The following is an 11,830-nucleotide window of genomic DNA, read 5'->3' on the forward strand; positions in this document are numbered from 1 at the left end:
ATATAGGGAACGCTACTCTTAATCATTCCTAGTCGAGTATTAACATTCAGGGACAATGTTAATGCAATAAAACTAGCATGTAGGTCAATTCGATGACTTGATCTCACGAGTCATGGATATAGAGATATAAAGTTGACACATGGGTATGCATTAGAGAATGTATACTGAATGACCCGCCATGAGAAAGTATCAAGGATCGTTATATGAGTGTCATATACTTTCTCATGTGGCTATTAGTATGACTACTAGTCCTTAGACCTGAAGTCACAATGGTTCCCTACATAAGGAGTTATGTACTTTAGTTTCGTCAAACGTCACCCGTAACTGGGTGGACTATAAAGGCGATTACTGGGTATGTAACAAATTGTGCGGAGGGATGTGAGTGATGTAGATGGGATCTATCCCTCCTATATGATGGGAGAGACATCGATATTCTTGATAGAGTGAGACCACGAAGTGCATGGCCATGCCCAAATGAGTCAAGATGAGATATTGAGCTCATTTGATTTAGTGAGTCTACTTGGAGTTCAGGATTTAGATTGATCAGAGGATGACACGGTCTATACCTCACATTGATCAATCTAGATGTCTAGGATAGAAGGACACTTGTCATATATTGTGAGGAGTCACAATTAGTAGTCACAAGGTGATGTTGGATCTCAACATTCTTGTAACATTGGGTAGTAATGATGTGTTGCTAGATACCGCTCATTACTTATGCTCCTAAATGGGTTTAGGGGCATTGCCAACGTTACAAGAACCTATAGGGTCACACACTAAGGACAATTAGATGGAGATTAGGTTCATATGATGAACCAAGAGGATTAGATTCATTTGATGAATCAAATTGGATTAAGAGTAATCTTAATTGGGCTAATTGAGTTGGACTCAAGTTTTTCATGTATTCAATGAGTCTAATTTAGATTATGACTCATTGAATCAATTTAATTAAATGAATTAGATTCATTATATTAAATTGGCTTGAATTAAATGGTTGGATTAGATCAACCATGAGAGAGATTAAGTCAAGTTTGACTTGACTTGAAAGGAAGATGAAGAGTCAAGTTTGACTTGACTTTATGCCACCTCATTGGTGAGTTGGCATTAAGTGGCCAATGATGAGGTGTCACATCATCATGTTTAGCACATGTGTGTGCCACCTCATGGAGGTTACAAATCTCTTAATGGCCACACTTAATGCAAAAATGGGGGTTACACTTGGGAAAGTGGCCGGCCACTTTTTGTTGTGAATGAGAAATCATTTTCTCATTCAAGGCAATTCACTTCATCCTTTTCCTCAAGCTCTCCCTCTCCCTCTCCTCCTCTACCATTGTCGAGACCCTTTGGAGTGCTAGCACACTCTAAGGCTCTCTCTCCATTGAGTTGTTCGTGTGGATACATATAGAGAGTTGTCTACATTGACAACTTCAAGATCCGACACCATTTGGACGAGCGGGAACGCGAAGGGCTTCGATACAAGGATAATACTCTTATCTACTGTAGATCTAGAGTAGAAACTCGTACTCGTATGTTTTTCAAAATTTTCTTCGCACGGATCCGTTGGCTAGGGAGTTTCGGGGTTTTTGCAATGCGAAAAAGTGGTTTTCGAGGCCCAAAAAACCCAACAAAGTCTTAGTGAGTGAAGTCAGAAAGACGAGAAGTCTTGTTGAGTGAAGCCAGGCAGACGAGGAAATCCAGATGGATCAAGGATGATCGGACATCTGGTGTTGGGAAGTCCAAGTAGGTCAAAGGGATTGATCGGATACTTAGCACGAGGAAATCCAGATGGGTCAAGGTTGACCAGACATCTGGTGGAAGTCCAAGTGGGTCAAAGGGATTGACCGGACACTTGGTGAGCAAGGTCTAGCAGGTCAAGGGTGACCAGATGCTAGGCATGATGTACCAATAGGTCATGGTTGACCAGATGTTGGTTTGAGGGACGTTTGGACTTGATTTGGCAAGTCTTACATGGGCTGGATCGATCAACCGATCGATTGGCTCATGCCCAATCGATCGGTCGATCGATTGGGAGAATCCCCGTGACAAACCTTCTCCCAATCGATCGGTGGATCGATTGGGGAGAAGTGTCACGCGAACAGAAAGCCTTCCAATCGATCAGTGGATCGATTGGGAGCCTCCAATCGATCAGTGGATCGATTGGGAGCCTCCAATCGATTAGTGGATCGATTGGGGGTCGTGATTCTGCGCGATAAAGACTGGATCGATCAGCCAATCGATCCAGGCATTTCCCGAGAGCACAGAGGCTCTCTGGATCGATCGGTCGATCGATCCAAAGCCTCCCCGATCGATTGGGAGCAATCCAATCGATCGGGATCCGACCGTTGGCACTGGATAAAGACGTTGGCGTGTGATTTCGTCAATAGAACTTCCACAGCTTCTTCTCCAGCGAGCACAGATCGTTACAGAGCTTCTCCAAAGAGTTCTCACCGCTAGTTCTTGAAGTTCTTGGAGGTTCTTCCAAGTCAAGAGGCGGATCTACAGCGAGAAGAAGAAATCTAGGGTTAGGGTTTTCTTGTGTAAACTTGTAAGCTTTTGCTTGTATTTTGTTCCCTTTCCCTTTCTTCTTGTAGTGTGAACTTGTAGGGCTTCTCCACCTTTGGTAGTTACCATAAAGGAGTGTTTTCATAGTGGAGGGTGCGTGAGTGTGTGGATCCTTGGATTAGTCACCTCTGGTGAGGTGGATACCAAGTAAATCCTCTTGTTAGCGTTGTGTATTTTATTTCTTTGTATTTTCCGCTGCATATCTTGAAGAAACAAGCAACGAAGAGCACGACGAGCACACCGAGCTATTCACCCCCCCCCCCTCTAACTACATAATCGGTCCCAACAAGTGGTATCAGAGCCAGGTTGCTCTTCACCGGAATCATCGCCGGAAAGGGAAAAGAGCTAGAGGGTGAAGAAGTTGGAGAAAAATTTTTCAAGTCAAAGATTTTATCAAGCTCAACATCAATGGAATTCCAAGACGGACTTGTATTCGATACAAGGGTGCCTCCATCATTTATTTCAACAAGCTTCGATCTTTGGAAATCAAGGATCGAAAACTTCTTGATGATGTAGATAGAGCAATGGTTTGCTCTAATGGAAGGCTTCGAAGCTCCAAAGAATTCAAGGGGCAAACTTCTCAAGAGGAGCAAGTGGAGCCAAGACCAATCCAAAGATGTGAGGCCAATGATAAAGTGACCAAGCTTTTGGTCAATCTAGTGCCAAGCAACATCTTGGAGCAAGTTGGAGATTTTGAAGATGCCAAAGAGCTATGGAGCAAATTGGCAAAGATTCATGAGATCCCCTCCACTGTACCAAATCAAGATAAATCCAAAGAGGGTGACTCATTGGAGAAAGACCAAGAGAAGGAGGACTCCGAAGTTGAGAGATGCTCAACTTCCGAAGAAGAAGAAGTCCAAGAAGCCTCATCTTCAAAGGAGTGCAATGAAAAGGGCAAAGAGGGTGCATACTCTTTTTTTCTTATAGAAGATGAAGATGAAGAAGCCTCCACCTCTAGGATTGAGGGGGAGCAATTTTCGACGACACCGGATCAAGAAGAAGGAGAAGTCTCCACATCCGGGTCAAGAGAAGAAGAGGATAAAGAAGCTTCCACCTCCACAAGTCGAGTCAAATCTATTGGAGGAGCATCATTATCGGATCAAGAGGAAGCCTCTACCTCCGGATGAAAAGGAGAAGATGTCATCCCTACACATGAAGGTATAAATATTTCAAATAAAAATAAAAATCATATCATATGTTTTGAGTGTAGGGAGCATGGGCATTATAAGAGCAAATGCCCTAAATTGGCCAAGAAAAAGAGCCAAGTGGCACCAAAGGGCAAGGATAAGTCCAAGGAGACCGTCCCCACAACAAAGAAGAGCAAGGAGCACATTGTGTGCTTTTCTTGCAATCAAAAGGGACATTATAGGAGCCAATGTCCCAAGGGGAAGAAAGCGGTCAAGGCTAATGGAGGAAGCACAACTCAAGGGGGAGCCTCCAAGGTAAAAAGAAAGGTATCGTTTATTGAGCCTACTCCTTTAAATAATGGTAAAAAGCATGCTAGTTCTAATTTATATCATTTTAATGCTATTTACTATAGAAATAGGAAGCATGAGAGCTTTAAAGAAAAACATGTGGCTCTACATGCTAAAACTACCACACCTAGGCTTAGGAAGGTAGATAAAAATCTAGACATGGAAACTAAGAATTTTAGTTATGTGTCTAGAAACAAAAATGCTCATGGTGTTAATGAAAAACCAAAAACTAAGAACTTAATGGTGGAAAACCAAGTCTTGAGGTCAAGACTTGATAAATTAGAAAAGACCATAAAAAGGATGGAAAATATCCTAAAAGGGAAAAATGAGCATAGCCTAGGTCTAGGAGTACAAAAGTCATCCAATGGCCATAGAGGTTTGGGATACAAACCTAAGGCTAAGAAGGATGTAATTTCTTACCATAGGGCTCCATATAGTTATGGAACCAACCCTACGTCAAATGGTCAAGTCAAAAATACTAGGGAAGTCATCCCTAAGAGTATTTTTGCAACAAATGTGACTAAGACTTCTAAGAAGTCCAAGAAAGTCACAAAGAAGGTCACAAGGGAAGAAATCCCCAGAGTTGACCTAGAAAATGTGACCAAGGCTTCTAATAAGCCTAACAAGGTCACTATGAAGGTATCTAGGGAAGTTATCCCTAGCGAGTACTTAGAGCATCCAAGGAGCACCAATAGGTTTTGGGTTCCTAGGAGCATTTTCTCTACTCCATAGATGGGTTAGAGAGTGTCAACTCTAATTGAAAGGGTAGTTAACCCAATCATGATAAAGTTGGCACTCTAAGAGCATTTTCAAGGTTATTGGTAACTTTTGAAAATGATAAGGATTAATGGCTTACTCTTGGAAAGAGTAAGATGTGCCAAAAATTTGAGTTTTTGGATATAATTTTAATTGGCACAAGAAATCAAGTCTAAAGAACTGCCAAGTTGGGATGTTGGCATTTTTATTGGGAAGTTAAAGGCAAGTCCAAGCCTTATTTTAATTGGTTACTCTTTGAGAGAGGAATTTGTGCAAAATTTTGAGGAATATGCTTAATTTAAATTGGCACAATGAAGGAAAAGGCAAAGAAAATGTCAAAATTGGGTTTTGGCATTTTCTTGATGAAATTGGGCAATCTAGGATTTTGCTAAGGATTTAGGATACTTAGAAAGGTAATCTAGGTATATCTTATTTATGCTAAAACTTGCCATGATTGTTTGCCTTTTATATGTCATGACATCATGTTTATTTGCTTTGACATTCATACCTTATTATGAAAAATACAAAAATACCATGTCATATCATACATACATCATATAGTCATAGGAAATTTTCTTTTGAAAATTATTTTTTTCTTTGATATATGCCATAACATATCATGCATTATTTTAATTCCTTGCAACTTAAGGACAAATGTCATTTATTAACAAATAACATCCTTGGTGGATGTTCATAACCTCAAAATGCCTAGGTAGATATGCATGATCCCTAGATTAGGGCAAAACCAAACTTTACATCACACTATAAACTATAAGGTGGATTGTATGTATTTTTGTACACATTAGATGCAAGTGAGATGTTAAGATGATGAACAAAACTCAAGATATGATTTAGTGCATTCTTTTGAGTTTTAGGTTCATCAAAACACATAGTTATGTGTTTTCCAATCATTGGGAAAGCTAATGTACAGGTCATGTGCATTGAGCCCAAGGAACATGGTTGGATATTGGTTTTGAAAATGATTTCAAATATGTTTTGGAAAACATTGGTGAAGACTATCTTTTGATAGTACTCATCATTGAAAAGTTAGACACAAACTAGAAGAAAACACTAAAGTTTTTACAAGTTTTCTAGTTTGTGTCAATTTTGGAAAATATGAAGTATTTTCTTAGAAAACTATTTTTCCATGATACTATATACCCTAAATAATGTCTACAATGATTTTTATGATTTTTAAAATTTTGTAGATTTTTCTAGGGGTTTCTGAAATTGACTGAAATAGAATTTCAACTTTTTCAGAGCTTCAATCGTTCATCCAATCGATTGAAGGGTCTCAATCGATCGGGCGATCGATTGAGAGCAAGCTTCTCACGAACAGAAGCTTCCTGAATCGATCCACCGATCGATCCAGCCCTCCTGAATCGATCAGTGGATCGATTCAAGCAGGTTCAATCGATTGGAACTCAACTTCAATCGATTGGGAATGCTGATTTTGGCTGGTAAAGTCTGATTTCAGCATTTTGAACCATCTTTAGTCTAGGTAACCATTCCTAACCCCTCAAAATATATTTATACACATTTAAGGGGAGTTTTCATGATGAAAACAAGGATGGATTGGTTAAGGAAGACTAAGTCGAAGTTTAGGTTGAGGTTTGGTTTCATTATTGAATTTATGAACCTCAAAACTTCTAATTTTGGGTTTCCTAAATGTTTAGGGATTCCAAGTCATCGTTGGTGCAATGACAGAAGTTTCGTGCATGTCTTTAGGGGGAGTTACTCTTTAAGGACATGAAAAATATTTTTCATACACCTTGGAAGGAGGTTAACCTTCTTTAGCTAAAATGCTCAAGGTTGGGCATTTGAATGTAATGAAGAGTAGATATCTTCATTTTTTAGTGGTATATGCTCACGGGTGAGCATTTGATGACAATAAAGGGTATGGGACCTTTATTTGAATCGTGTTGTGAACAATGAGTGCAGTTATGAACAACGGTGAGTAACTCTTCAGGGGGAGAGTTTCTTTTTGATGTGTGCCAATAGGGGGAGAATGTAGGATTAAGTTAGGCCTTCATTCTCATATTGGCATGAAGTAAGTTCAGGTTATGGGATTAGCCTAACTTACAAGTGGTATTGTTAAGTGGTATTGTCAAATATCAAAAAGGGGAAAATTGTTGGTGCAATATTCTCTAGGTCAAGGTTGACCTGGTTGACTGAGCTTGAATGGGTTCAAGCTCGAGTCTTGATATTTGGGTTTCAATGTTTGACAATACATGGAGATTGCGGGTGCAATTGTTCATGAGGTGAGATTGTAAAGGAAAGTCAAGTAGGTCACGATTGACTGGATACTTGACTGAGAAGTCCTGGTGAGTGAAGCTAGGCAGAAGAAAAGTCCTAGTGAGTGAAGCTAGGCAGAAGAGAAATCCTGGTGAGTGAAGCCAGGTGAAAATCCTGGTGAGTGAAGTCAGGCAGAAGAGAAGTCCTAGTGAGTGAAGCTAGGCAGAAGAGAAATCCTAGTGAGTGAAGCCAGGTGAAAGACCTAGTGAGTGAAGCTAGGCAGAAGAGAAGTCCTGGTGAGTGAAGCTAGGCAGACGAGAAGTCCTGGTGAGTGAAGCCAGGCAGATGAGGAAATCCAGATGGATCAAGGATGATCGGACATCTGGTGTTGGGAAGTCCAAGTAGGTCAAAGGGATTGATCGGATACTTGGCACGAGGAAATCCAGATGGGTCAAGGTTGACCAGACATCTGGTGGAAGTCCAAGTGGGTCAAAGGGATTGACCGGACACTTGGTGAGCAAGGTCTAGCAGGTCAAGGGTGACCAGATGCTAGGCATGATGTACCAATAGATCATGGTTGACCGGATGTTGGTTTGAGGGACGTTTGGACTTGATTTGGCAAGTCTTACATGGGCTGAATCGATCAACCGATCGATTGGCTCATGCCCAATCGATCGGTCGATCGATTAGGAGAATCCCCACGATAAACCTTCTCCCAATCGATCGGTGGATCGATTGGGGAGAAGTGTCGCGCGAACAGAAAGCCTCCCAATCGATCAGTGGATCGATTGGGAGCCTCCAATCGATCAGTGGATCGATTGGGGGTCGCGATTCTGCTCGATAAAGGCTGGATCGATCAGTCGATCGATCCAGGCGTTTCCCGAGAGCACAGAGGCGCTCTGGATCGATCGGTCAATCGATCCAAAACCTCCCCGATCGATTGGGAGCAATCCAATCGATCGGGATCCGACAGTTGCCGCTGGATAAAAATGTTGGCATGCGATTTCGTCGATAGAACTTCCATAGCTTCTTCTCCAGCGAGCACAGTTCGTCACAGAGCTTCTCCATAGAGTTCTCACCGCCAGTTCTTGAAGTTCTTGGAGGTTCTTCCAAGTCAAGAAGTGGATCTACAGCGAGAAGAAGAAATCTAGGGTTAGGGTTTTCTTGTGTAAACTTGTAAGCTTTTGCTTGTATTTTGTTCCCTTTCCCTTTCTTCTTGTAGTGTGAACTTGTAGGGCTTCTCCGCCTTTGGTATTTACCATAAAGGAGGGTTTTCATAGTGGAGGGTGCGTGAGTGTGTGGATCTTGGATTAGTCACCTCTGGTGAGGTGGATACCAAGTAAATCCTCTTGTTAGCGTTGTGTATTTTGTTTCTTTGTATTTTCCGCTGCATATCTTAAAGAAACAAGCAACGAAGAGCACGACGAGCGCACCGAGCTATTCACCCCCCCCCCCCCCCTCTAGCTACATAATCGGTCCCAACAATATTAACAGTCAAAGGTTGACCAAATGAGTTAAGTAAGTCAAGGTTGACCAGATACTTGACTGGAAAGTCATAATTGGAGGTTAGACAAGGGCAAGCCCAATGGGAAGGTTGAAAGAAGAAAATCCAAGTGGGTCAGTGTTGATTAGACATTTGGTGTGAAAATTATGGTGAGTGAAACCAAGGCGCTGAAAGTCCTGATGAGTAAAGCTAGACAGTTGAAAAGTCCTAGTGAGTAAAGCTAGGCGGATGAAATATCCTAGTAAGTGAAACCAGGTGAAAAATCCTAGTGAATGAAACTAGGTGATTGAAAATCCTAGTAAGTGAAGCAAGATAATTGGAAAATCCTAATAAGTAAAGTCAAGTGAAAGCCTTAGTGAGTGAAACTAGACAGATGAAAAATCTTGGTGAGTGAAACTAGGTGAAAAGTCCTAGTGACTAAAACTAGGTAGTGAAGAAGTCCTAGTGAGTGAAGTCAGACAGTTGAAAATTCAGGTAGGTCAAAAGTTGAATGGATACCTAGTGATTGGAAGTCCATGTGGGTCAAGGTTGATCGAACACTTGGCATGAGGAGGAAAGTTCAAATAAGTCAAAGGATTGACCGAACGTTTGATAACGAAGTCCCACTAGATCAAGGTTGACTGGATGCTAGGCATAAGGAAGTCCCAATAGGTCATGATTGCATATGACACAAAGAGCACTGGCCGAGTTCTCTCTCCTCGGCTTAGGAAGGGAGGATAGTGCAACATGTAAAAATGGCACAAACCTCATTTACCGAGCCTATACCAACTTTCTGTATATACCACAGGTCCAAAACTCACAATACTCAAGGTTGCCATCAACACGTCTAGAATAGTCATCGAACGACTAAGCAAGGTAAAAACTATAACCCAATTGGGAAGTCTAAACTCTAGAGGTAAAATCTTTAAAAAAAAAATTTAACTTAAAAATTATAACCTAATTGGAAAATCTGAATCCTAGAAATAAAATCTTAAAAAAAATATTTTAATTATTTTTTTAAATTCAAAATTTAAAAAAAAAAAAAAGCAAAGAAATTTTGAATTTAAAAAAAAATATTTCTTTATATAAATCCTTAATACGTTAAGATATCCCAATGCATTATAATACTCCGTAAATACTTAAATTTATTTCATTTTTAATTTTTTTAACTAAATACTATAATACAATTGGAAAATCTGAACCCTAGAAGTAAAATCTTAAAAAAGAAAATTAACTGAAAAATTATAATCCAATTAGGAAATCTAAACCCTACAAATAAAATCTTAAAAATATTTTTTAATTATTTTTTAATTCAAAATTAAAAAAAAAACAAAGAAATCTGATATACTGCGTGACGTGTACCGTTGTATATTATAGCATCATGCAGTATATCATGAACATGTCTAAATATATATATATATATATATATATATATATATAATGACTTCTTTAGTCCGGCGGGATTCCGTTGAAACCCGAAGAATCAAAAGATTATGGGAGAATTTTCTCAAGGGAGATGAACAATTATGGGGGAAGTCTAATACCCTGTGCATTTAATGAAGGTGGATGGAGAATTATTGATCTCTTTTTCTTTTGAAAAAAAAAAAGGAACGATTTTTGACTAAATGGAGAAACTAAATGATTTGAAGAAATATTCAAGCATATTCACTTTACAAAAAAAAAAAGACAAAAATACATCACAAATACACATGCCATCAATTATTCTAATTAAAATTTTTACTGTCGACGGAGCTAGTGAAAGTACTGCCCGTGAAAGATAATGCTTCGATGTGTAACTCTTCTATTTTAATTAATTTACTCGGAGACCCGCAAGGGGTAGCGAGGTGAAGGAACTAAGAGAAGATTAACCTTCCTTGAAGCGCTTGCTCCGAAAGATTCAGACATGTCAATGTCCTCTGCTTTCACTCCTTTCGGAAATGCCCAATCGAAGTGGAACAGAAGCTGAGACAATGCCAGCTCCAAAGTGGTCAATCCAAAGGTCATGCCTGCACACATCCTTCTACCGGCACCGAATGGCAAGAACTCAAAGTCATTGCCTTTGAATTCTTTGTCGACACCTTCTTCGAATCTCTCGGGCTTAAAGATCTCGGCATCCTTCCAGTATCTTGGATCCCTTCCTAGTGCCCAGACATTGACGAGGACTCTTGTTCCAGCAGGAAGTGTGTAGCCGAGAACTTCAGTAGTCTCTTGAGCCACTCGTGGAAACAAGAGGGGGAATGGCGGATGCAACCTTAAAGTTTCTTTGACCACTTCATGGAGATAGTTAAATTGTGGAACATCGGTCTCCTCGATGTAACCTTTATCCTTCATAGCTTCTCTGACCTCTTTTTGAGCTCTCTGTAATGTGGAAGGGCGCAACATGAGCTCAGACATAGCCCATTCAATGGTGTTTGCGGTTGTCTCCGTTCCTCCAGCAAACATATCCTGCTCAAATCAACCAATGAAGAAATCATTAATTAATTAATTAATTATAAATAAATTTGAATAATCTGTTGCTAGCTATATGAAATATATATAGGCACATATATGTATTACTCACAATCACAACAGCCTTGATGTTGTCAAATGAGATTGGCACTTCTAGATTGCCTTCGTCTTTGAGCCTGAGTAAAACATCAATAAGATCCTCCTCTTCACCTGCATCGCGGTTCATCTGATGCTCCTTGATTGTCGCATCCAGGATCACATCTAGTTTCTTGTGATATTTCTTTAACTGAGTGCTAAATCCAGTGAGGATATCAACAACCTGGAGAGATGGAAAGAGATCACCAACGCTAAATCCGCTAGCCAGTTTGATGACTTCCTTGATGGTCTCCATGAACTTCTTCTGTTGCTGGCACCTTCTCCCAAACGAAGCTTGGACCACGATGGAGTTGGTTAACTCGTTCAGCCTCTCCCCCAGGTTGACTGGCTTCCCGATGGCAGCAGCGTTGCTGACGTCGCTCATGAGACGACCGACCTGCTCTTTTCTCAAAGACACAAACGACTTGACACGCTTCGCGCCGAGCAGCTCCATGACGCAGATCTTGCGCAGCTGGCGCCAGTACTCGCCGTTGGAGAAGGCGATGTCGCTCTGGCCGTACGCAATGATCTTGGCGGCGGTGAACTCAGGGCTGTTGGCTCAGAATCAATGATTCGCACACACGCACAAAGCAAAGAAGAAAGAAAAGAGAAACACAGAGCAGTACCTTCACAAAAAATAAACTTGCAGTGAATTGATTTCTACGTACATCTGTGATGTATTTATACACAAAAGTTGATAAGAATTAATACTACGAGATGCAACAAAATAGGAAAC

The sequence above is a fragment of the Zingiber officinale genome, chromosome 5A (genome assembly GCF_018446385.1).
Source record: "Zingiber officinale cultivar Zhangliang chromosome 5A, Zo_v1.1, whole genome shotgun sequence".
Taxonomy (NCBI): Eukaryota; Viridiplantae; Streptophyta; class Magnoliopsida; order Zingiberales; family Zingiberaceae; genus Zingiber; species Zingiber officinale.